This window comes from Rhinatrema bivittatum, chromosome 2, assembly GCF_901001135.1.
Source record: "Rhinatrema bivittatum chromosome 2, aRhiBiv1.1, whole genome shotgun sequence".
Lineage (NCBI taxonomy): Eukaryota > Metazoa > Chordata > Amphibia > Gymnophiona > Rhinatrematidae > Rhinatrema > Rhinatrema bivittatum.
In genome coordinates, this window is record NC_042616.1 from 572,147,351 (window position 1) to 572,169,749 (window position 22,399).

Consider the following 22,399-nt stretch of genomic DNA (forward strand, 5'->3'; position numbering starts at 1 on the left):
CAGAGAAAAGAAAGGAAGGAGGAGTGGGTGTCTGGTACGGGGTGGGGAAGGGGAGGAGGAAAAAAGGAAAGGAGGGCAGCATAGAAGAGAGAAAAGGAAAGAAGAGAGAATGAGAAGAGCAAAGAGGAGGAGGAGGGCATTGGAGAAAGGAAGGGAGTAAAAGGGAGGGAACAGCAGAGGAGGGCCAGCAATGAAGCTGTGCATTGCTGTAGAGAGAGGGGGAATCTAGTTAGCGTGCTGCTGCAAGACATACTGACAGAATTGTGAGCAGCTCTACTGCCAGAAGGAAGGAGACCTGGAGGAGCTGCAGAGAAGAGAGCAGACCAGAGTAGCAGGAGGAGCCGGCTTCTGCTGTAGAAACTTTCAGGCCAATACAGTAAAGAGCGGCCGGGCTTGCACACTTTTTAACGTGAATTAGACGCGCGACTCAGTATATGCTCTTACGCGTCTTTAGCGCATGACGAAAACGACGCGTTACAATAAGCGCCCGCCGCTTGACAGTCAGCATCAGACAGCGTCATGGACTACATGTATATATTGGCTTTGGCGATCTTTTTCCTACGGATGAGAACCAGAATAAGAAATGCTCAGTGAGCGAATTCTAGACAGCCGATTGGAGACAACAGCCAACAGGAGAACCCGGCAGCAAGACCAGAGGAGGTATGTATATGTGTTGTTTGTGAATATCCAACGGTAGCATCTATCTCTGGGCGTCTCTGAGGTTCCGCGGGTCCAGCGGAGACATGGACGCCTCTACAGACACCGGGAGAAGGATGCTACGCCCGACCTTCCTCCGGCGTCTAGAATTAGGCATCTCTGAGGCTCCGAGGGTCCAGCGGAGACATGGACGCCTCTACGGACCCCGGAGAGAAGGATGCCATTCAAGGCCTTCCTCCAGCATTTAGAATTAGGCGTCCCTGAGGCTCCACTTCTATATATTTGTTAAATGAATAATCAAGATGTATTAGGTTATGCTGATTTTCTTGTGTTGTTTTTCATGCAGGCACAGCAGGACAGAGTTGTCCGTGCACAGGACAGGGCCATCGGCAGACCAGGATGTATCATTCACCCACAGACAACTCTCTTTGGCATATCCGAGTGAGATGTAGTCCGAACCTACCGGTTCAGCTCACGAGTAATCCTGTTCCTCTATGATGATCTGCGCTGCGACCTTGAGCCCCTGGCCAATCGCCACCATGCTGTGCCAGGGTTGACGAAACTTCTTGGTGCCTTACATTTTTTTGGAACCGGAAGTTTTCAAAACCTCGTGAGTGTCATTGCAGGAATGACACAGGCCTCCTTCTCACGGCATCTGGCACAGGTCTTGAAGGCCATGATGAAGCAGATGAGGAAGTGCATCGTGTATCCTACAGATCCAGTGGAGCTGTAACAGTATCCTGGGAGCTGCCATGACTCCTATATTCTGGCACATTCATCTATGGGGACCCATTTCCCAGAGGGGAAGTATGGTGAAGGCTGGCTAATTGGTAAGTGACATTGGCTACGGCCTGGGATTCTATGTCATGTGTACAGATCTGGGATGTTCGGAATACAATTATGTGTGCATTTATATATGTGATGTGTTTATGATGTTAAGCGCTGTGAAGTTGTTTTTGATGCATTCCTGATTATTCCCCTTAGAGGTGATGGCGGCTACGGCTGTAAGCCCTAGTTGCTAACTCCACTCCAGTCTCCACGCACTGCGGCCGAATAACGCTACAATGAGACTCATGGCAGCACCAGAAACGTGATCGAGTGGACTTTTGGAGTTCTGAAAGGATGATTCCGATGTCTGGATCACTCTGGGGGAGCCCTGCAGTACAGTGCAGAAAAGAAGGCTAACATAATTGTTGCCTGCTGCATGCTACACAACATTTGTCAGCGATTTGGTGTGGATGCAGAGGTAGCAGAAAACTTGCCGCCAGATCCGCCTGTGGAACCAGCAGCTGAGGCGGACAACACTGCATTGGGAATGATGTCCGATGAAGGATCATTGAATCTTATTTCTCGTGTAAATTCTTAACTGTTATACATTCATTTCTCCATACTGATGTGGTGCTTTTATTGTAGTACATAGCTTTGCAAAATTCGATATATAATCGTTTTAATGCATATACAGTATGTTTAATCTTGTGTTTCTTTCAGGAGCTGTGATCCATCCATCAAACCATTTCCCAGCAAGCAGAAAAGTTGATTTAAAATAACAAATAATAGTGAAACAAATAAAAAATTTTTGGAATTTTTCCTTGTCTTCTCTGTGTTTTCCACTGCTTCATTTATAGTTCTTGAAGTATAAAATCAATAAATTGTGTTCCGATTTAATCCTCAATAAATTGCTTCCTTTCCTTATATTATAGGTTCTTACGTTATGTTATTTCGGTGTCCATGATGCTCCGTGAACTAGCGGAGACATGGACGCCTCTACGGACACCGGGAGAAGGACGCAGCGTTAGGCCTTCCTCTGTCGTCTACAGTTAGGCGTCCCTGCGGCTCCATCGGAGACATGATGAACGCCTGTATGGACGCCGGGAGAAGGACGCCGCACCAGGCCTTCCTCTGGTGTCTACAATTAGGCGTCCCTGCGGCTCCGCGGGTCCATCGTAGACATGATGAACGCCTGTACGGACGCCGGGAGAAGGACGCCGTGCCAGGCCTTCCTCCGGCATCTACAATTAGGCGTCCCTGCAGCTCCGTGGGTCCATCAGAGACATGATGAACGCTTGTACCGATGCCGGGAGAAGGACGCCATGCCAGGCCTTTCTCCGGCATCTACAATTAGGCGCCCGGACATGGAGGGTAGCGGGGCCTCTGATCATGGACGTCTGGGTAGCGAGGCCTGCCTCCGACCACGCCATGAACGTTGGTCGGAAAGAGGCGGGAACGTCCATGGTCGAAGGCCCCCGCTACCTTCCAACGTCCATGGCCGCTACCATGAGCACATGGAAAGGCTGATACCTCTGCACTGGCTTCCTGTACAATCCAGAATTCATTATAAAGTATTAACTCTAATTTTTAATATCATCAACATTAACCTATGCTTAATTGGAGTGACACTTCAACTATAAACACTACAGAGACCCCTAAGATCACAAAACAAAGGACTTCTAACAGTGCCTACTACACGGAACACACTCCTAACACAAATAAGAGACCAAATGTTTTCCATAGCAGGACCCAAGCTGTGGTACTGCCTTCCTGAATCATTTTGTCAGATAACCGAAAGAACTTTAAACGTGAACTGAAAACATGGCTGTTTAGAAATGCATATGATTTGGCATAAAAACCAATATGCTGATAACTCCACTGATAATGTTAGCACAATGAACATTAAGTACTGAAAGACGTAAAGTGAAATGATAGTAGAATTAGAATTTGTTTATATCATTGTGTTGACCTAGAAAATGTATTAATATGACCTAGATTATGTATTTGCTGCAGTGCTGAATGATTGTTGAACCAGAATGCAAATGTTGACCAAGAATATGAATACTGATTTAGTAAACCGTTGTGATCTTCTTTTGCAACAAAGATATATAAAACTCCTAAATAAATAAATAAATACATTATATATACACAAATGTTTAGTTTTGAAACTGCCCCATTCTTTTAAATAGTCAACTTTGTTTTTTATATATATAAAATAAAGCACCATCTATTGTATAAATGTGGATCATTCGCAATGAAAAAATGCTAGCTCAAGTAATCAAACACACATAAAGAGAGACAAGAGGAAGTTTATCCAGCTAACTTTGCTATCCAAACAGTGACTGAATCTGGACCTCTTGAAGTGCATGGAGCACAAGAATGATGCAAGGTACACTGAGTACAACAAGGGGCGTAAACAACCTGATAATAAGAGCAAACCCTCAGGGAAGGAATTAAGAGAAACAAAACAGGGCAGTTATGAGAGAGAGTCTAGATGTAGGCCAAGTTTTTATTTATTTATTTTTTTCTGGAAGGTAAAGTAAAACGTTTCCAGGCATAGCTCTAGAGATATTTTGTTTTCATATTTTGAGCACAAAGCAGCTGAATCCACAAAGTCTCCTGCATGTTACCCATAGCTGAAGCTAGTGGAGGGAAGGACCAAAGTTCCCTTGTGGGTCTGTAGGTGAGCAGCAGTTGAGAAAGATACTCAGGAGACAATGATTCAGGCAGCTGAAGACAAGGCATGGTGTTTTGAATTTTACCTTACTGTCAACTGGGAACTAGTCTAGCTTCTGCAAAACTGGCTTCACATGGTCAGAGGATTTCCCTCTCCCAAGGCCTTGCTGCTGTGCTCTGTAAAAGCTGGAGGCACATGAGACTGTATTGTGAGATACTATGGAATAGGCAGTCTATGAGGTTCAAAATAAATGCATGTATAATGGTACTTAGATCGCATTTCTACCACTACTACTACTGCTTAACAGTTTTATAGCACTACATGACCTACGCAGTGCAAAGGAATTGTGCAGCTGACGAATTTAGCACATGTGTGCAAAGGAGTTATCTTGATTTTACATAAGATTATTTACAGAAATTTAAGAATAGTAATAATGAGGTCCTTATTCAGTCACTGTCCAGATAGCAAAGTTCAATGGATAAACTTATCTGGCTAACCTTGGAGGTATTTTTAATAGTGCAGCTGCACCATTGAATATAGCTAGCTATTCTAAAGTTAGCCAGCTAATTTTAGGGCAGCTCTTTGGCCCAACCAGACTTAGCCAGATAAGTTAACAGCCTAGAGAATGGTAAAATCTGCATTAGGTTTGCCACCTGGCTCCATGTTATAAGGTAGACCATCATAATAGGCATCATCAGCAAAATGTAATTAAACATTTTAACTGTCTTCTGCTTTATGTGTAATCATTGGTCTACTGCAATGTCCCACATGTATTTTTTTCTTTTTTTGTTATGCACTTTTTCAGTTATATCAAATAAACACTAATTTTACGAGTCAAATGGTCATAATAATAGTTCTATGTACTATATTGACCCCCTTCCTATTTCATGTACAACATTTGACGCAATTGAGCAAAGGTTTAATGACCGTCATACTAGGTATCATAGTGTGGTAATTCAACCATGATCACTCAACCTTATATATAATCATCGGTCAGTCCATGTATTTTTTATGTTTTTTTTGTATGTGAATTACACCCGTGAACACAATTCTTTATGTTTTTTCAATAACCAGTTCCCAAATTCATGTATTCATACGTCTTCAAATACTAGTATTCAATGTAGTACTTATCTCATCTTGACACGCTTTTTTTCTGCTGAAAACCAACCATTCTGCCAGCATATATCTCGAGGTTGTGGTCTTTTTTCACAAGCTCACTTCTTATCCGCTCATTTCTTGCTCATGATAATCTTACACACAAGCTCACTTCTTGTCCGCTTACTTCTTGCCCGACACTGTACCGTGTTTCGGACTTAACCATGTCCTTCATCAAGGGCTGTATATCTGCGTATTTAGAGAGCATGGCTGCTCTAAATACGTGACCTTTCCGAACTGTATTTGATCTTAGCTAAGCATCATTTTTGGTTTACATAATAATAGTTCATCAACTTATCTTATATGAATAAACTGTAGAGCTCGCTGGCTGCGGAGTCCCGCAGTTGGCTTCCCTCACTCGTCAGGGTCCCGAAGCTGCTCCCTCCAATTCCACGGCAACAGGAGACCACCGCCACCGATGCGCCTTTTCCTTGTGGGTCAGGAACGCCACCAGCACAGATACCTGACACCCAACAGCAACTCTAAGCACGCACAAGCACCTCTCCAAGGATCTTAAAAGGGCCACAGCCGGAGAATTTCCCGCAGTCCCCATCCTAACGTCATCAAGCAGGGACTACTTAAGCCTAGTCCCTGCTCTTCAGCCTTGTCTCTGCAACAGGTCATCTCCTTGGAGAAGCTGGTTGTCTGCTTTGCGATCCTGATCTTGTGTTCCTGCCTTGTGTTCCTGACCTGGTGTTTCCCAATCATGTGTTCCTGCTCCCTTGCTCTGATTTCTCTCTTTGCCCCCTCGACATCCTCATCCTGTCTCCTTTGGACTGATTTCTGGTCTTGACCCTTGGACTGTTTAACAGATTCTGTTGCCTGCCGCCTGTCTCGACCCTTGGACTGTTCACCAGATTCTGCTGCCTGCCACCTGTCTCGACCCCTGGACTGTTCACTGGATTCTGCTGCCTGCCACCTGTGTCGACCCTTGGACTGCTCACCGGATTCTGCTGACTCCTGCCTCGACCCTTGGACCATTCACCGGACTCCACTGTTCGCCTCTGTCATGGGCCCAAATCACCACAGCTCCGTGATCCACTTTCCGATGACGAGGACCTGTTGGGTCCTTCTCTACAGGTAGTTTTGACCTCATCTTAGCTCAGGGTCCACCGTCGCTTCATAAACACCAAATAACCACCACAGGCTAACGGCCAAGCAGAAAGAACCAATCGGACCCTGAAGACTTTCCTCCGCTCATATGTGAACGACCAACAGGACAACTGGTCCGATCTGCTGCCTTGGGCAGAATTGTCGCATAATACCCATGTTGCTGCCATCAACGATGTATCGCCATTTTCCGTGGTGTTTGGTCGACAACCACGCTTACCACTGCCAGTACCCCTCTCGGTTCCCTCGCCAGCCGCTCAGTTCACGGCCCACATCATTTGTCAGGTGTGGAACCAAGTCAAGGAACGGCTCGACCAGGCCGCCAAACATTCCAAACGGACTTCAGATGCCCACAGATGTCCCGCTCCACTCTTCCGTCCTGGCCAGAAAGTGTGGCTAAGCACTTGTCATATAAGACTGCGACTCCCTTCACACTGCCTGGCACCGAAGTTCATCGGCCCATTCCCAGTCCTACGGAGAGTGGGAGCAATGTCCTACCTATTACAATGTGCCATGGGCATTCATAACACCTTCCATGTTTCCCTGTTGAAGCCGCTAGTCTTATCCTGGCCCTCTCAAAGAGATCCGTCACCACCCCGGATCTCCACTGAACCTGATACGACTCTTCAGGTATGAGAAGTACTCGACGTCCGTCGGTGTCGAGGCAGATGGGAATACATCTTATCCTGGGAGGGTTACGGAACCAAGGAGAACTCGCAGGAACCATCGCAAAATATCCTTGACAAGGACCTCCTTAGAGCCTTCCACAGGGCTCACCCTGAAAAACCTTGCCCACTTAGAGGGAGGCCTAGAAGGGGGGGTACTGTTGCGCGCCCCATCCGCACTCGGCCCGCGCAAGGGCCTGCTCACCTTTCCAACTCCACTGCAGGTCCCGAGTCGGCCTCTCCGGCAGCAGCTGCAAGCTCCTCCAGGCCTCAGCCTATCTTGTCAATGTCTTACATTTAACTTATCAAGGCTTATGCATTATCTTATTTTCTTCTGATGGATCCTTCTTCCAATTTCTGAAAGAAGATCCTTTGGCTAAAATATCCTCTTTCATCCCACCTTTTCATCATGTCGGTAATCGTTTTGCCTTCCTTCCACCTTTCTTAATGCATGGAATACATCTGGTCTGTGCTTCTAGGATGGTATTTTTTAACAATGTCCATGCCTGTTGCACACTTTTTACCTTTGTAGCTGCACCTTTCAGTTTTTCTCTATTTTTCTAATTTTATCAAAGTCTCCCTTTTGAAAGTTTAGCGCTAGAGCCTTGTGTTGGGTTTGTGGCATATTTGTGGACTCTTGGTCGAAGTGGTGATGACTCCTCCCACGGGGAGGGGCCCCGTGGGGAACCACAACGATTGGCTAGACTCTTAGTAAGCAGACACTGAGGAAAGGAAGCTTTATTATACTGCTGTTGATAAGGTTGAATCTTGCCTAAGGAATGGACAGTACTGTAGTCCAGCGATATCACAGTAAGCTCAGACAGTCTCTGTAGTAGATGGTCTCATCCACTCGTTCAAGACCTCTCATGATCTTAAAGACCTCTATCATATCCCCCCTCAGCCGTCTCTTCTCCAAGCTGAACAGCCCTAACCTCTTCAGCCTTTCCTCATAGGGGAGCTGTTCCATCCCCTTTATCATTTTGGTTGCCCTTCTCTGTACCTTCTCCATCACAACTATATCTTTTTTGAGATGCAGCGACCAGAATTGTACACAGTATTCAAGGTGCAGTCTCACCATGGAGCAATACAGAGGCATTATGACATTTTCCGTTTTATTAACCATTCCCTTCTGTCATGAATCCTTCCCGCGGGTTTCCCCCGCGAGCAGGCTCCTTACCTCCCTGCTGCTGCCTTCCCGATGCGGCCGGACGCTGCCGACATTGGGCCTTCTCCGTGGCCGGTGCCGCGGACTCCATTGCCTGTGCGGCCCGGAGGCCGCCCATCAGCTCTCCTTCACCGCGGCAGGAGCAGTGTACTTTGGGCTGCCTCCCCGGCACGGCAGGCCTGCCGCCATGCTTCTTCGCGGCTGGAGCCGCCGCCGAACTCAGCGTCATCTTCGCGGCCAGAGGCCGCAATCCCTGGGCTTGCCTGGCGACCGGAGGTGCCTCTGCTTCCTCCTGCAGCGGCGGGAGACGCTGCCGACATCGGGGCCTGCTCCTCGGCCCAGCCCTGCTTCGTCCTCATCAGCGTCTGTGCAGGGCCGCTGACCATGGTCTTGCACAGCTTCCTGTTCCTGCTCCTAGGCGCGCGGCCGCGCCTCCTTGCTAGATTTTAAGGGCCCACGGCCGGATATGCCCTGGGCCTCACCTAAGGACTGTTTCCTATGTCAGCCCTATAAAAGGGCTGCTCCTGCATGTCACCCTTGCCTTGCATCGGAGTTACTTCACTCCTGGAAGTCCCTATCTTCCAGCGCTACGCCAGGTTTCCATCTTCGTTGGAGCTCCATGTCTCATCTGTTCTTGTGGTCCGTGTCTTCATCTCTTGAGGTCTCTCGTCCAGGCTTCCTGATGTCTCGCTTCCCGATGTCTTGCTTCCTGATGTTTCAGCCTTCCTGATGTTCCTCTCCAGTTCCTTCCAAGTTCTCCTGACCTGCCAGCTCCATGGTTCTCCGGGTGACACTTTCTCCGTCATTGGAGTTGCCTGCAGCTGGATTCGTTTCATGCGCTCCAGTCTTCTTGACCTGCCAGCTCCATGGTTCTCCGGGTGACACTTCTCCATCATTGGAGTTGCCTGCAGCTGGATTTGTTTCCTGCGCTCCAGAGTCTTCCTGACCTGCCAGCTCTTGCGTTTCTCCGGGTGACACCGGCTTCGTCATTGGAGTCTCACCGGGGCTGGATCCTCTTCCTGCGCTCGTCCGAAAGGGCTGGGAACGGTCGGAGGACGGTTCATCTACCAACATCAACTTGTTGGCTCAGGAAGCATGCAGGTATGGCAGAGGGTAAGACCTTGTCTCCATCCATGCTGGGACAAACCACCAACCCTCGGTTCGGTCCTAGATTCTTCTGGGATCGGGCCGAGGCCCAAGGGCACACTAAAACCCCTCAGCTGGGATCGCTCCCAAGCATTCCCTGAAAACACAACAGAATGCAAGGCCATGTGTCCGGTGAACGTGTTCCGGCGATGGACCCGCTTTGTTCCTGGAGTTTGTCTTCAGAGTCTCCGTCTGTGTTCCTGGACTTGTATTGGGACCTAAACATTTTTTTTTTGTTCAGGATTTTTGCTACGACCTGCTGGAGGCGCCAGTTGTCTGGATTTTATGACCCGCAGGAGGCGCCTGCACCCCAACTGGTTTGCTGGTTCCAGTTTCCTACCCTGGGGTTCCCTCCCCCAGGTCTTCCTGACATTTCTTGTGGTTTCTTGTCTTGTTTGTGCTGTTTTCTTGTCTTCTTTCGTCCTGTTTTTAGTTTGTCTGTGCTGTTTTCCGTTTGTGCGTTTTGTTTTCCATTTGTGCTGTTTGTCTATTTGGTTTGTGTTCGCTTGTTTTTGTTGTTCGCTGTTTTGCTCGTTTGTGCTGTTTTTCTTTGTTGATCATCGGTGCTGTGTGCCATTGCGCATGTTGCTGATGTGTGCCATTGCACGTGTTGTTGTTGTGTGCCGTTGCATGTGTTGCTGTTGTGTGCCGTTGCGCGTGTTGTTGCTGTGTTGTTTTTGCTCCTCTGTGCGGTTGCTTGTTTGTGCTGTGTTTTGTTTTGCTTGTTTGTTTGTGCTGTGTTTTGTTTTGTTCTTCTTGTGTGGTTTCTTGTGGTTTGTCTTTTCCTGTGTTTCTGCAGTTTCTTGCTTGTTTCATTTCAGTCCCCGGGATTACCAGCTTCCGTTTTTGGACCCTTGATCTCCCTCTGTTCGGTATGGTCTGATACCTTACTTTCTCAAGCTGTTGACAGGAGGCTTGAGGAGGGGGCCTTTGAGGAGGGGATACTGTCATGAATCCTGCCCGCGGGCTTCCCCCGCGAGCAGACTTCTTACCTCCAAGGATTGCGTGTTCCAGTGAACAAAGGCGCATCATTTTTTTAAACCAATGATCATAACTTGGGGCTTCTGAACCCACCCAATTTGCTAAAATAACCTGTTTACTAATCACGCCTGCCTTTGAAACAAAAAGGAGTTCAGAGGCTGGTAAAGGAGGGATTACTGAGTCGTCCATCCCAAACAGCCAAAAATTAGGATCTGGTGGCAGTGTTTGTTTCAGAATGGCGGAGCAGGTTTGCCTTACTTGTTTCCAAAAATTTGAAATCTTTTCACAATCCCAAAAGCAGTGAAAGTAGGTGCCATCATATCCCGCGCATTTTGGGCAATGGGGTGTCGGTGCAAATTTCATTTGGTGGGCGCGGTAAAGGGTAATATGGCTCATCCAAAGAAATCTGTACTGTGTTTCCTGTAACAGTATATTTTCAGAGATATCCCGTACAGCCTCAAAACATGTCAAATTCTGTATATGTTAGGGAAAATAGGATCCATCCCTGCCATCTGCTATATAACTTTTGTAAAGGTTGGGCATTTGAATATCCCATCAATTCTTTGTAAAGGGAGGAGACAGAGGACTTTGTCCCCTTCCCCTTCTGAACTACCTCCTTTAACTTATGAACAGCTGGTGTATCTGCTAAGTATCGCTTTTCCTTATTTATAAAATGGATAACTTGGAGATATGCATAGTGGTCCTCCGCCGGTAAGGAGTATCTTTGTTGGAGGATTGAAAACTGTAGTACTGTCCCTGTTTGCCTATCGTACACGTCCAAGATGTAAGTGAGACCCCTACTGTGCCATCTTTGAAACGTTCCCCCTAGCTTCCCCGGAGGAAAGAGGTCATGCCCTATGATAGTAAGAAGTGGTGTAACGGGGTTTGGTAAAGTCCCTATTTTGCAGAGTAACTGCCAGGCTTTTCGACATGTGTGCAATAAATCCTGCATTTTAACGTGGTGTGGAACCATCTGAAAGGGGATTTGGACTAACGGGTTTAATGAGGTTACTCCATACCATTCCAGTAGGTAATCGTGGGGGGAGACTATGGTAGTCGCAAAAAGCCAATCCCGAACATGTCTCAAACTACAGGCTAGGTTATAGTACAACAGGTTTGGGCACCCCAGCTCCCCCTTGTCTATTGGGCTCAGGAGTGTCTGCAATGGTATTCTGGCCCTTTTTCCACGCCATAAAAAGGAGCGTAATGCTTGCTGAAGTTTTTGGTGGTCCTTTTTTTGTTTGTAATGCTTTTTATTCATTTTCAATCGAATTGTCACACAGCATGAATACAGATGATAAACGTGAAAAAAGTGGAATACAATGCTGAATAATACATAATGTAAACAGCCAAACTGAAATCCCCGGAACACCCCATGAAGCGCTTCTGCACCCCACCTCCCCCTCCCCATCCCTCCCCTACCTTCCCTCCGTACCCCTGCCCAGCACCTTATACAACCTATGTATATACAATAGCTATTACAACATCATAGCTAGTATAACAATTATAGCATGTATACCACCTATAGCACCTACCACACTTATAGCCTTTATAGCAATACTTATAGCACTTATAACAAGATCATACATAAATAAGCGTACAAGAGGTAAGTGTTCCATGGCCGCATGTTAGAAAAAATAACAACAAGCATTGTAGCCCTGACTAAGAAAACCAGAGATAACAGAAATAACAAGTTAACCAAGGAGCCTACAGATGTCATGGACATGGTGGAATAACTGCTTGTTGTGTGTCCTTGGGTAGAGACTGCACGTAGGGTTTCCAAATTTCACCAAACAGCAATTGTTTCTTCTTGGAGAATATGGGAATAGATTTCTTCTCTAAAAGGTAAAGATCTAACATAGTATCTGTCCATTCTTTTAACATCGGTACCGCTTGGGAGATCCAATGCCTGAGAATTACACGTAGAGCCATCAAACGAATTTTATGTACCAATTGAATATGAAGGCCCAGTGGCCTTTGCCTTGAGTCATGAAGTCCCAATACGCATAGTGATGCTTCCCAGGACTGGAGAGAGTTCTGATCTTCTCCAAAGAACCGGAATACAGAATTCCAAAATCTCTGTATGCATTCACAACTCCACAGACAATGTAGAAGTGTAGCATTTGGTTGGTTGCATTTCTGACAGGCATGTGACTCTGAAATTCCTGCAAGAAAAGCCTTCCTTGGCCAAATAATCAAACTGTGAAGAATCCGAAAGTGCAGTTCTCTCATATAGGTGCTTCGTGCAACTATCTTGATAAGAGCCCAGCTACGTTTGATAGCTGATGATGAGATGGACTGGGCCAGAATAAGCGACCAATGAGCGGCTATTGTTGCATTTAGCTCATACGCAGATGTGTCATGCAGGAAACGATAGAAGATGGAAATAGATAAACTCTTCTTGGCACACAGATGAAGAAACCGTTGAAATGGTCCATTGGTAAGAGGCCTAGTTGTAGAAGCACAGACTTTGTTAAGATAACTATGTATTTGTAAATAAGACAAATAATCAGCAGTCGTAAATTGCAAGTGTTGACAGCAGTAGGTGAAAGGATGTATCTCCTCAGTATGCAAGTTTATAAAATGATTTAATGTATAACAGGCAAAGTCGGACTGGGAGTGTTGTACCCGCATACCCACCATCCCAACAGGGAAATCTGGGTTGCCTACCAGAGGAAGACAAAATGAGGCACGCCATGGTAATTTCAGATGTTGTCTCAGAAATCGCCAACAGCTTCTCATGGAGAAAACTAAAATGTTACCAGCTACAGAAGCAGGTATTACGTGACCAGGGGCTTGGTGGTCCTTTTTTAAAAGCCAAAGAGGGGCTATATTTGTAGGATATAAAGCCACTTGGGCACCAAAATCATTTTAAATAAATGTATGCGACCTCTTAGGGGCAGTGGGAGAGGAGTCCACCTCTTTAAGGTGTTCAAAGTAGTCGCCATAACAGGTTGTATGTTCACCTTGTAAAAGTCCGTCATCTGATGGGGGATACTTAAACCTAGATACTTTAGAACATCTGTTGACCAACGCAAGGGAAAATCTGTTATGGTCCCCGTAACATCAAGAGCCTCTGATTTTTCATAGTTTATCTTAAGTCCCGCAAAGCGGCTATAGTGATCTAAAAGGTCTAGTACCACTGGGAGGGAGATCCGAGGATGTGTAAGATATACCATTAAATCATCCGCAAAGGCTGATATTTTAAAGATACACTTCGGGCCCCCGAATCCCTTCACCATCCTACAGCCATCTATTTTCCGCAATAATGGGTCTAGGGCCAGGATGTATAACAAGGGGGACAGAGGGCATCCCTGGCGAACACCTCATTGTATAGCCACCCCCTCTGAGAAGCCATTGTTTACCAAGATTCTTGAGGTTGGGTTAGTGTATAATAAAGAAATATATTGTAAAAAATCCCCTCGGATACCAAATCTTTGTAGGACCGAAAAAAGATATTCCCACACCACTCGGTCAAAGGCTTCTCTGCGTCAAATCCTATGACCAGGGCCGGGATTTCCTGGCTTTGGCAGATTGTCATAGCTGTGAGCAATTTTATAATAGTCGCATTCGGTTTACGGCCTTTAACAAAACCGGTTTGATTATGTGAAATCAGAGTAGGGAACAAGAGTTTTAATCTCTCAGCGAGAACCTTAGCAAGTATTTTTAGGTCACAGTTCAATAATGAAATGGGCCTATACGAAGAGGGGCATGTAAGGTCCTTCCCAGGTTTTGGAAGCACAATAATATGGGCTGTATTAAAGTGGGCCGGAAATCTGCCTGATATAAGGCCTTCCTTAAAGTAGCATGTCAAGGGTTCACTTATAAAGGATGACAGTATCTTGTAGAAATCGTACGAAAAGCCGTCCGGTCCGGGAGATTTGCCTGTGTGGGCGGTCGAAATTGTCTGCACAATTTCAAAGGTCTGGAGCGGTCTGTTCAGGAAAGCTAGTTGGGAGGCCGATATTGTGGGAATTGCTAAATCTTGGAAAGATTCCTCCCCTATGCCTCCCCCCTCCGCTTTATCCGGGGTATATAGGTTACTGAAAAATTGTCTAAAGATTTCGCAAATCTCATCTTCCTTTGATGTCATCCCTCCAGAAGGCCTTCTCAGATTTGTGATAAACGATTTTGGTCTCTGAGCTTTTGTTAGGTTAGCCAATAATCGACTGGATTTATTTCCAAATTTAAAGAGGGATTGTTGGCCCTTCCATAAATAAGCCTGTGCCCTAGTGTCCAGAAGGGTGTTGAAACGCCCCAGTACACTGTAAAATTCGGATCGGTGGGCAGGTGTGTTATGTTGGATCAGTGCTTTTTAAGTAGGGGTTCCAGTTCCAGGATGGATTTATTGATCTGTTTGTTGCGAGTGGATACATATGAGATGATATCTCCCCTGAGTACCGCTTTTGCGGTTTCCCAAAACAGATGAGGAGTTTCGCTGTGCTGTTGGTTATTTAGTGCGAAATCCTTCCACCTGTCCTTGAGAAACATCCTAAATCGGATAACGTCTTTAAGAAAAGATGGAAAACGCCATATCTGAGTGTGATAAGATGAACCTGGGGTTTGTATTTGAATAGATATTGGTGAGTGGTCAGATATAGCTAGGGTCTCTATCCTTGCTTGCTCTACTGTAAAGAAATCCTTATGGGAAATAAGAATGTAGTCAATTCGTGAAAACGAATTGTGGGATCGCGAGATATGGGTATAGTCTCTTTCGGTAGGATGGAGTGTTCTCCAGACATCCAATAACTGTAAGTGATGACACAAGTAGGCCACCCCCCTCTTCTTTTTCCCCAAGGGTTTCACGATAGGTGTGCTTTTATCTAAGGAAGCATCATGGACACAGTTAAAATCTCCCGTGACGTACAGCGTACCCTGCATGTGGATTAACAATAAGTCACATATGGTCTTGAAGAAGTGCTGGCTATATTCATTGGGGCCATAAATATTGCAGATAGTAACCGGTCTATTATTCCAGGTTCCCAATACAATTAGGTACCTGCCTTCCAAGTCTGGAAAAGACTGGGATATCTGTATATTAGCATTTTTGTTAATCAGTATTGCTACTCCTCCTTTACGGTGCTGTGCTGGTGCATATATACAAGTACCTACCCAGTCTCTCTGAAGCTTTAAGCTTTCAGATGTGGTAAGGTGTGTCGCCTGAATGCAAGCCATTTCTGCTTGTAAGCATTTTAAATGTGTCAAAACTTTTTTTCGTTTTACTGGGGTTCCCAACCCGTTAACATTCCATGATATTAAGTTTAACATCAATCACATATAGTTTCGGGTAGGGCCTCCTTGCTTTCTTGTGATCGTTCTAGGGTAGGCCCCCAGCCTGGCCCCCCCCCCCCCCCCACCTTTCTGAGAACATTCAGACCGCAAAAGAAAATTTTTTTGACATAACATAACAATATCGCATCATGATACCTGTCATGTAATAACTTGAAGTCCTCATCTCTCTTACCCTTTAGACGTCTATTATAAAGGAACCGGCTCTGTCTTCCCTTAACTCTGTTTCCCTCCCTTCCCTCCCCTACCCTCCCCGCATATTTCCTCCCTTTCCCCAAATAACCTGAAGTCATCATATTGCCTCCCTCCTAACAGGAGGCGTGGAGATCTGATTAATGTGTCCAGGGTCCACATCCCACTGTCTGTTGATGTCTTCCATATGCTATTGAACCTTTTGGCCCCTCTTTTTGTAGTCAGTAAGCGTGATATTGTCGGACTTTGTTTTTTTGGGGTTTTTTTTGTTTTTGGAGGGAGCCAGAGAGTTATATATTTTTGCTAATTGCTCTACCTCCTATGTTTAACTGTAACATATCTCATCTGTGCCAGGTTGTCTGGTTCACTCCGCCATCAGGTCAAGAGTATTCTCCGATCCTGTCTTAGGGTTCCTAGGGTATTAAATCCCATAATCCATTTTGTACCGGTGGAGCGCCCTCCAGAAGGAGGAAAAATAATGGGTGGGTCGATGCATTCTCCGGGGACACCCCGTAGCCATCCCGGATCTCCGGTGAAGAGTGTTAACTCTCCGTCCCCTCCGTGCGTCATTTTGCCAAAATGGTATGCCGAGGTTACTTAGCAAATAGGAGGCTTTCGAGAGTCGTAGCTCCTCCACCTTCTGTAGGCTCTCCTATTTGAGCTCATCAGTACTAGTGTGGGCACATCGTGTCCTATCGTCGGGGGTCCATTGTCCCCTAAGTGCCTGAGCCTTGCCTTCTATTTCAAAACAAGAGTGTTTTTCCACCTCCGTCCTCCCAACCAAGGAATAGGTAGGGAGCCTCCCCGCCGCTCACAAACGTCTCCACTCCCCTCACTGTTTGTGGAAAACTCACGGGAAGATATTTTAAATGTCCTATGCACGGTGTCCCGTCATTAGGCTCTACTCAACGGTAGCCCATATCTTATGGCGTTTCTACTCAGAGTTGTAACCTGGAGCACCCCCAAAGTTTATTTTATCTGTATATTATTTATTTTCACGTTTTTTTTTGTTTTTTTTAATGTCCGTTTGCAGTGGTCTGCCGTTCTAAGAATTTCTGTGCTTCCTCTGGGGTCTCATATACACTAACCTGGTCCGCATGCCATACTCGTAGTCGGGCAGGGAAAAGGAGAGAAAAATTCACTCCTCTATTATGTAGGCTAGTACAGATCTGAGAAAATCCCCTCCTCGATTCTGAAACCGCCGTGGAGAAGTCTTGAAAGATGCGGATATTGTGAGTTTTGTAGAGAAGTTCCCTTTTTCCGCGGGAGGCTTTCCATATCTTGGCTTTATGGGCTGAGTTTAATATTTTGGCTATTACCAAGCGTGGGCGTGTGTTGACATCTTTTTTGGCGCCAAGCCGGTGGGCCCTCTCTACCACCAATTTGCCCTGGAGATGCGAGAGCTGAAGAGATTCAGGGAGCCACTCCTCAAGTAAGTTGCAAAGTGATTTTTCCTCCACTCTTTCTGGGAATCGTCCCTGCGCGACCTGTTTTCAAGTTCTTCGATTTTATTTTGGAGCAATTTTATTTTTTTCTCCGCGTTGGCCATCTTGTGTTCCATGTGGATTGCTTCATCTTCCACGCTGGATACCCGATTTTCTATGTGCTCGAGGCGAGGGAGCAGTTCCGTTAGCGTTTCTTTCACCTCTCCGATTTGTGTGGTTATGTGGTTTAATTTTTCATCTAGGGCTTCGCTGATCGCTGCTTTTATGTCCGTAATAGTAAGCCCTGAAGGGGTCGGGGAAGACTCACCCTCCCTGGCGGCCGCCATCTTGAGGGAAGCAGTGGCAGACATTTCTTTCTCTCTTCTTCCTCCCTTAGTTGCCATCGGTGAGTTTAATTTACTCATATATCGAACTATGGACATATGCTCTTCTCAGTTTGAGTTTTAGTCCTCTGTACAATATTTGACGGGGTCAGATGGATCGCGGTTTGTAGGATGGGCCCTGGAGTTGGAGAGAAAAGCGTCCTCCCAGCTCACCACATCACGTGATCTCTCCTCAATTTTTTTGAACAATGTTCACTCAATGTATTTCACGTCAAAGTGCAAAGTGTATCCACAGAAACAAAAATGAGAAACCACTTATCGTAATGTTGAATCACAGCGGCACTTAACTCCTGTGCCCTGTCTGTAGCGCCCGACTGTGTACAACAGCTTTCAACTTGGAACTGCTTGATCAATGGGGCTCCATTTTTGAAACACGCCAAGACACTGAAAGGAGTTCCACCCATAGAGAAACACTAAAAGTTGAAGCCCGAGCCCCTGATGAAGTTTCTTCAATGAAACACATGCTGTGTCGGGCATTATTGATCAAGCAGTTCCAAGTTGAAAGCTGCTGTACACAGTCGGGCGTTACAGACAGGGCACAGGAGTTAAGTGCTGCTACAATTCAACATTATGATAAGTGGTTTCTCATTTTTGTTTCTGTGGATATCCTTTGCCGTGAAATACATTGAGTGAACATTGTTGAAAAAAATTGAAAGAAGATACAGCATTGCCATTTGCTCACTTCAAAAAAAAGAACTCTAATTCAACAAACCCGATGATTATAAATTTCTAGCGGTGAGCAATTCACTTTATAATGGGCTACAAATCCCATATTCATTTTAAGTGAATGAAATGAAACACGATACAGTGTAAACATTTTGCTCCCGAAAGAGGGTTATTGTTTATATATAAAATCAATTTTGGCACATTTGGTAATGTGGTCTATCATCTAACAATTGTCAAATTATTACCACAGTTAATTTCCAGTTATCAAGAAATACAATCTTCCAGTCTTGCAAGGTCCTCCTTTAATGTATCACAATCCGCTTGTAATTTAACTACTCTGGATAATTTTGTATCATCCGCAAATTTGATAACCTCATTCATCGTATTCCTTTCCAGATCATTTATCTTTATATTTAAAAGCACTGGTCCAAGTACAGATCCCTAAGGCACTCCACTGTTTACCCTTTTCCACTGATAAAATTGACCATTTAATCCTACTCTCTATTTCTTGTCTTTTAACCAGTTTGTAATCCACGAAAGGAAATCGCCTCCTATCCCATGACTTTTTAGTTTTCTTAGAAGCCTCTCATGAGGGACTTTGTCAAACGCCTTCTGAAAATCCAAATATACTACATCTACCGGTATACCTTTATCCACATGTTTATTAACCCCTTCAAAAAAATGAAGCAGATTTGTTAGGCAAGACTTTCCTTGGGTAAATCCATGTTGACTGTGTTCCATTAAACCATGTCTTTCTATCTGCTCTACGATTTTGATCTTGAGAATAGTTTCCACTATTTTTCCCGGCACTGAAGTCAGGCTCACTGTCTATAATTACCCGGATCGCCCCTGGTGCCTTTTTTAAATATTGGGGTTACATTGGCCACCCTCCAATCTTCAGGTACAATGGATGATTTTAATGATAGGTTACAAATTTTAACTAATAGATCAGAAATTTCATTTTTGAGTTCCTTCAGTACCCTAGGATACATACCATCTGGTCCAGGTGATTTGCCACTCTTTAGTTTGTCAATCTGGCCTACTACGTTTTCCAGGTTCACAGTAATTTCGTTCAGTTCGTCTGACTCATCACCCCTGAAAATCATCTCAGGAAGTGGAATCTCCCCAACATCCTCATTAGTAAACACGGAAGCAAAGGGTTCATTTAGTCTTTCTGCAATGGCCTTATCTTCCCTAAGAGCCCCTTTAACCCCACGGTCATCTAATGGTCCAACCGACTCCCTCACAGGTTTCTTGCTTCGGATATATTTTAAAAAGTTTTTATTATGAGTTTTTGCCTCTATGGCCAACTTCATTTCAAATTCTCTCTTTGCTTGTAGGGCTAAGTGCACTGCTCTCGTCTCTAGGCAATTGATGGACCAGAGTGCCTCCTCTCTCAACCACTGGCCCTGAACGGAATGGTTCTGACACGCAGCCCCCCAACCAAAGAGACTGGCATCAGTGGTGACAATTGTTCAGACTGGGATTTCAAGGTCTACCCCTCGCCTCAACTTCTCCGGAAGTAGCCACCATGAGAGGCTGGCCCTGGCCGTCTCCGTAAGCGGAAGTGACAGATAAAATTGTTCTGACAGCTGGTCCCCTTGGGATAGTGAGGCCAATTGTAGCAGTCTCCTATGAGCAAACACTCATGGAACCAACTCCGACATGGAAGCCATAGAAATGAGAACTTGTAAATAATCCCAGACTTTGGGCACCTGCTTCCTCAACAAATCACGAACCTGCGATTGTAATTTAAAAATCCGCTCTTTGGTGAGGAAAACCTTCCCCGCCTGGGTGTCAAAATGCGCCCCCAGGAATTCCAAACTCTGAGAAGGGAAAAGATTGCTCTTGGACAGATTGACTATCCATCTTAATGACCACAAGCACCGGAGAACTAGGTCCACTGCCTTCCAGCAAAGAGATTCTGACTTCGACCGAATCAGCCAGTCGTCCTTCCAGAGAGCCGCAGCCATCAGGATCTGGACCTTGGTAAAGGTCCTGGGTGCCGTCGCCAGACCAAAGGGCAGAACGCAAAACTGAAAATATTCCCCCAGACATTGAATCTCAGTTATTTTTGATGGTCTGGCCTGATGCCTAAGTGTAAGTAGGCTTCGGTCAAATCCAGCGATGACAGGTATTCCCCCTTATGCTCCGAGGCAATCACAGAGTGCAGAGTCTCCATTCGAAAATGAGGGACCTTTAGGTCCCTCATTTTCGAATGGAGACTCTGCACTCTTTAAGTCAAGAATTGGATCGAAAATGCCCCCTTTCTTGGGAACTATGAAATAAATGGAATAGCGGCCTGTTCCCCGTTCTTCCATGGGGACAGGAACAATGGACAGGAAGGCTGCAGACAGTTTCCCGGATTGTAAGCTTCTATGCCTCGTAAGTGCATGCGGAGACCAGGAACAAGTCTCTTAGCAGCCGAGCAAATTCTAAAGTGTAACCTCGCTTTATACATAGAAACATAGAAATGACGGCAGAAGACGACCAGTCGGTCCATCCAGTCTGCCCAGCAAGCTTCACACTTATTTTTTCTCATACTTATCTGTTTCTCTTGGTTAAGACCCTCTGGTCTGACGTAATTTGGGTACACTCCTTTTTTATTTTATTTGTTTATTTAAGGTTTTTATATACCGGCAATCATGAGCACATATCTTGCTGGTTTACATGAAACGGGGGTGCATTAATAAACATCAAACTCAAAACTGTGGTGACCGAAGGAAATAGTTACAATTAACAAGGGTCGTTACAATTAGTTACAATTAACAAGGGTCCTTGTAAAACAGAGCCAACCGGTTCCTCACAACTGGCTCTGAGGAAGGAACCAGCCTGGCATCATTGGGCAGCTTTGGAACCGTCTTGGGAAGAGCCATCTCTTCCCGGCCTCCGCCCTTGAAAAGACTGGTTCCAAGTCATCTGCCTTCCCGAGGGCTGTCGCTGGAAATTTCATGAAGCCCTGGTAGGCCGAAAATGCCTATTTCCTCTAGGATGATAACAGACCAGAAAGGAACTTTTCCCCTTCGGCTTATCTTCAGGCAATTTGTGAACCTTGTTCTCCCCGAGAAGCTTAATCATCTCCTCCAAATCTCAACCATAGAGCAATTTTCCTTTGAAAGGTAAGGTTCCTAACTGAACCTTGGACGAGACATCAGTTGACCAATTCCTCAACCAGAGGAGTCTATGGTCCGAAACTGCAGATGTCAGCATCCTGGAGGAGGTCCTGAGGAGATCATACAACGCATCAGCGTCATAGGCTACCATGGCTTCTAGCTGCTCCGCCTGCTGTGTTTCAGAATCAGACAAGGACCTGTCAGCTTGCAATTTCTGAACCTAGCACAAGCCTGCTCTCAACATGAAGCTGCTGCACACAGCTACCCAAATGCCAAGCACAGACACCTCGAAGATCTTCTTGAGGTGAGCTTCCAGCTTCTTATCCTAAAGGCCCTTCAGAGCCGTGGAACTGGTAACCACTGAAATGGAAGCATCCACCTTAGGAACTCTCAAAAGCTCCAGCGTATCCTCCGGCAAAGGATATAACTTGTCCATGGCCCTACTAATCTTCAGGCCTGTGTTGGGAGTATCCCACTTCCTAAACACCAAGCTGACTGAATGATGAAAAGGAAAAGACCTTGTTGGGCCTCGAAGACCAGTCATGACCGGGTCTACATCTTCGATGGCCAACTCCTCTCGCGGAACCTTTATACCCAGTTCCTCCAGAACTGCAGGAATCAAAGGGACCAGCTCCTCCCTGTGGAACAGCTGTGGAAGAGCCACACCACTTTGGGATCATCCCCCTCCACTGCAGAACCTTTGGACAGCGCCTGATCTGAATCCTGGTCCGCTAGCCCCAGCTCAGACCCAGATGGGCCCTGCACCCATGGACCCTCTAATCTGAAACCTCGAAGGTGCTCTCTACAGCGGTAGATGGTGCCGAGGCCCTTGGGACCCACCCGCCGTGTATCCCTGCATAGCTTTAGCTTTTCTGGCTTTATAAGCCTTATGCAATAAAAGTACAAAATCATAGAAGTTAGAGGAAGGATCCAAATCCTTCTGGGCGTCTTCATCACCGGCAGCATGACTTTCCTTAGCTTCTTGAC

At 45.8% G+C, this 22,399-nt stretch overlaps 1 protein-coding gene and 1 long non-coding RNA gene across 2 annotated transcripts in view; one reads left to right on the forward strand and one right to left on the reverse strand.

Moving 5' to 3' along the window:
- The window catches only part of PRELID3A (PRELI domain containing 3A), a 59,881-nt gene that overhangs the window by 29,036 nt on the left and 8,446 nt on the right, over window positions 1–22,399 (reverse strand). The gene's annotated exons all lie outside the window — the stretch shown is intronic.
- Window positions 104–4,862, forward strand: LOC115085214. Its single transcript, XR_003854758.1, has 3 exons — window positions 104–660; window positions 1,004–1,487; window positions 1,644–4,862. It is a non-coding gene; the product is annotated as an uncharacterized LOC115085214 (long non-coding RNA).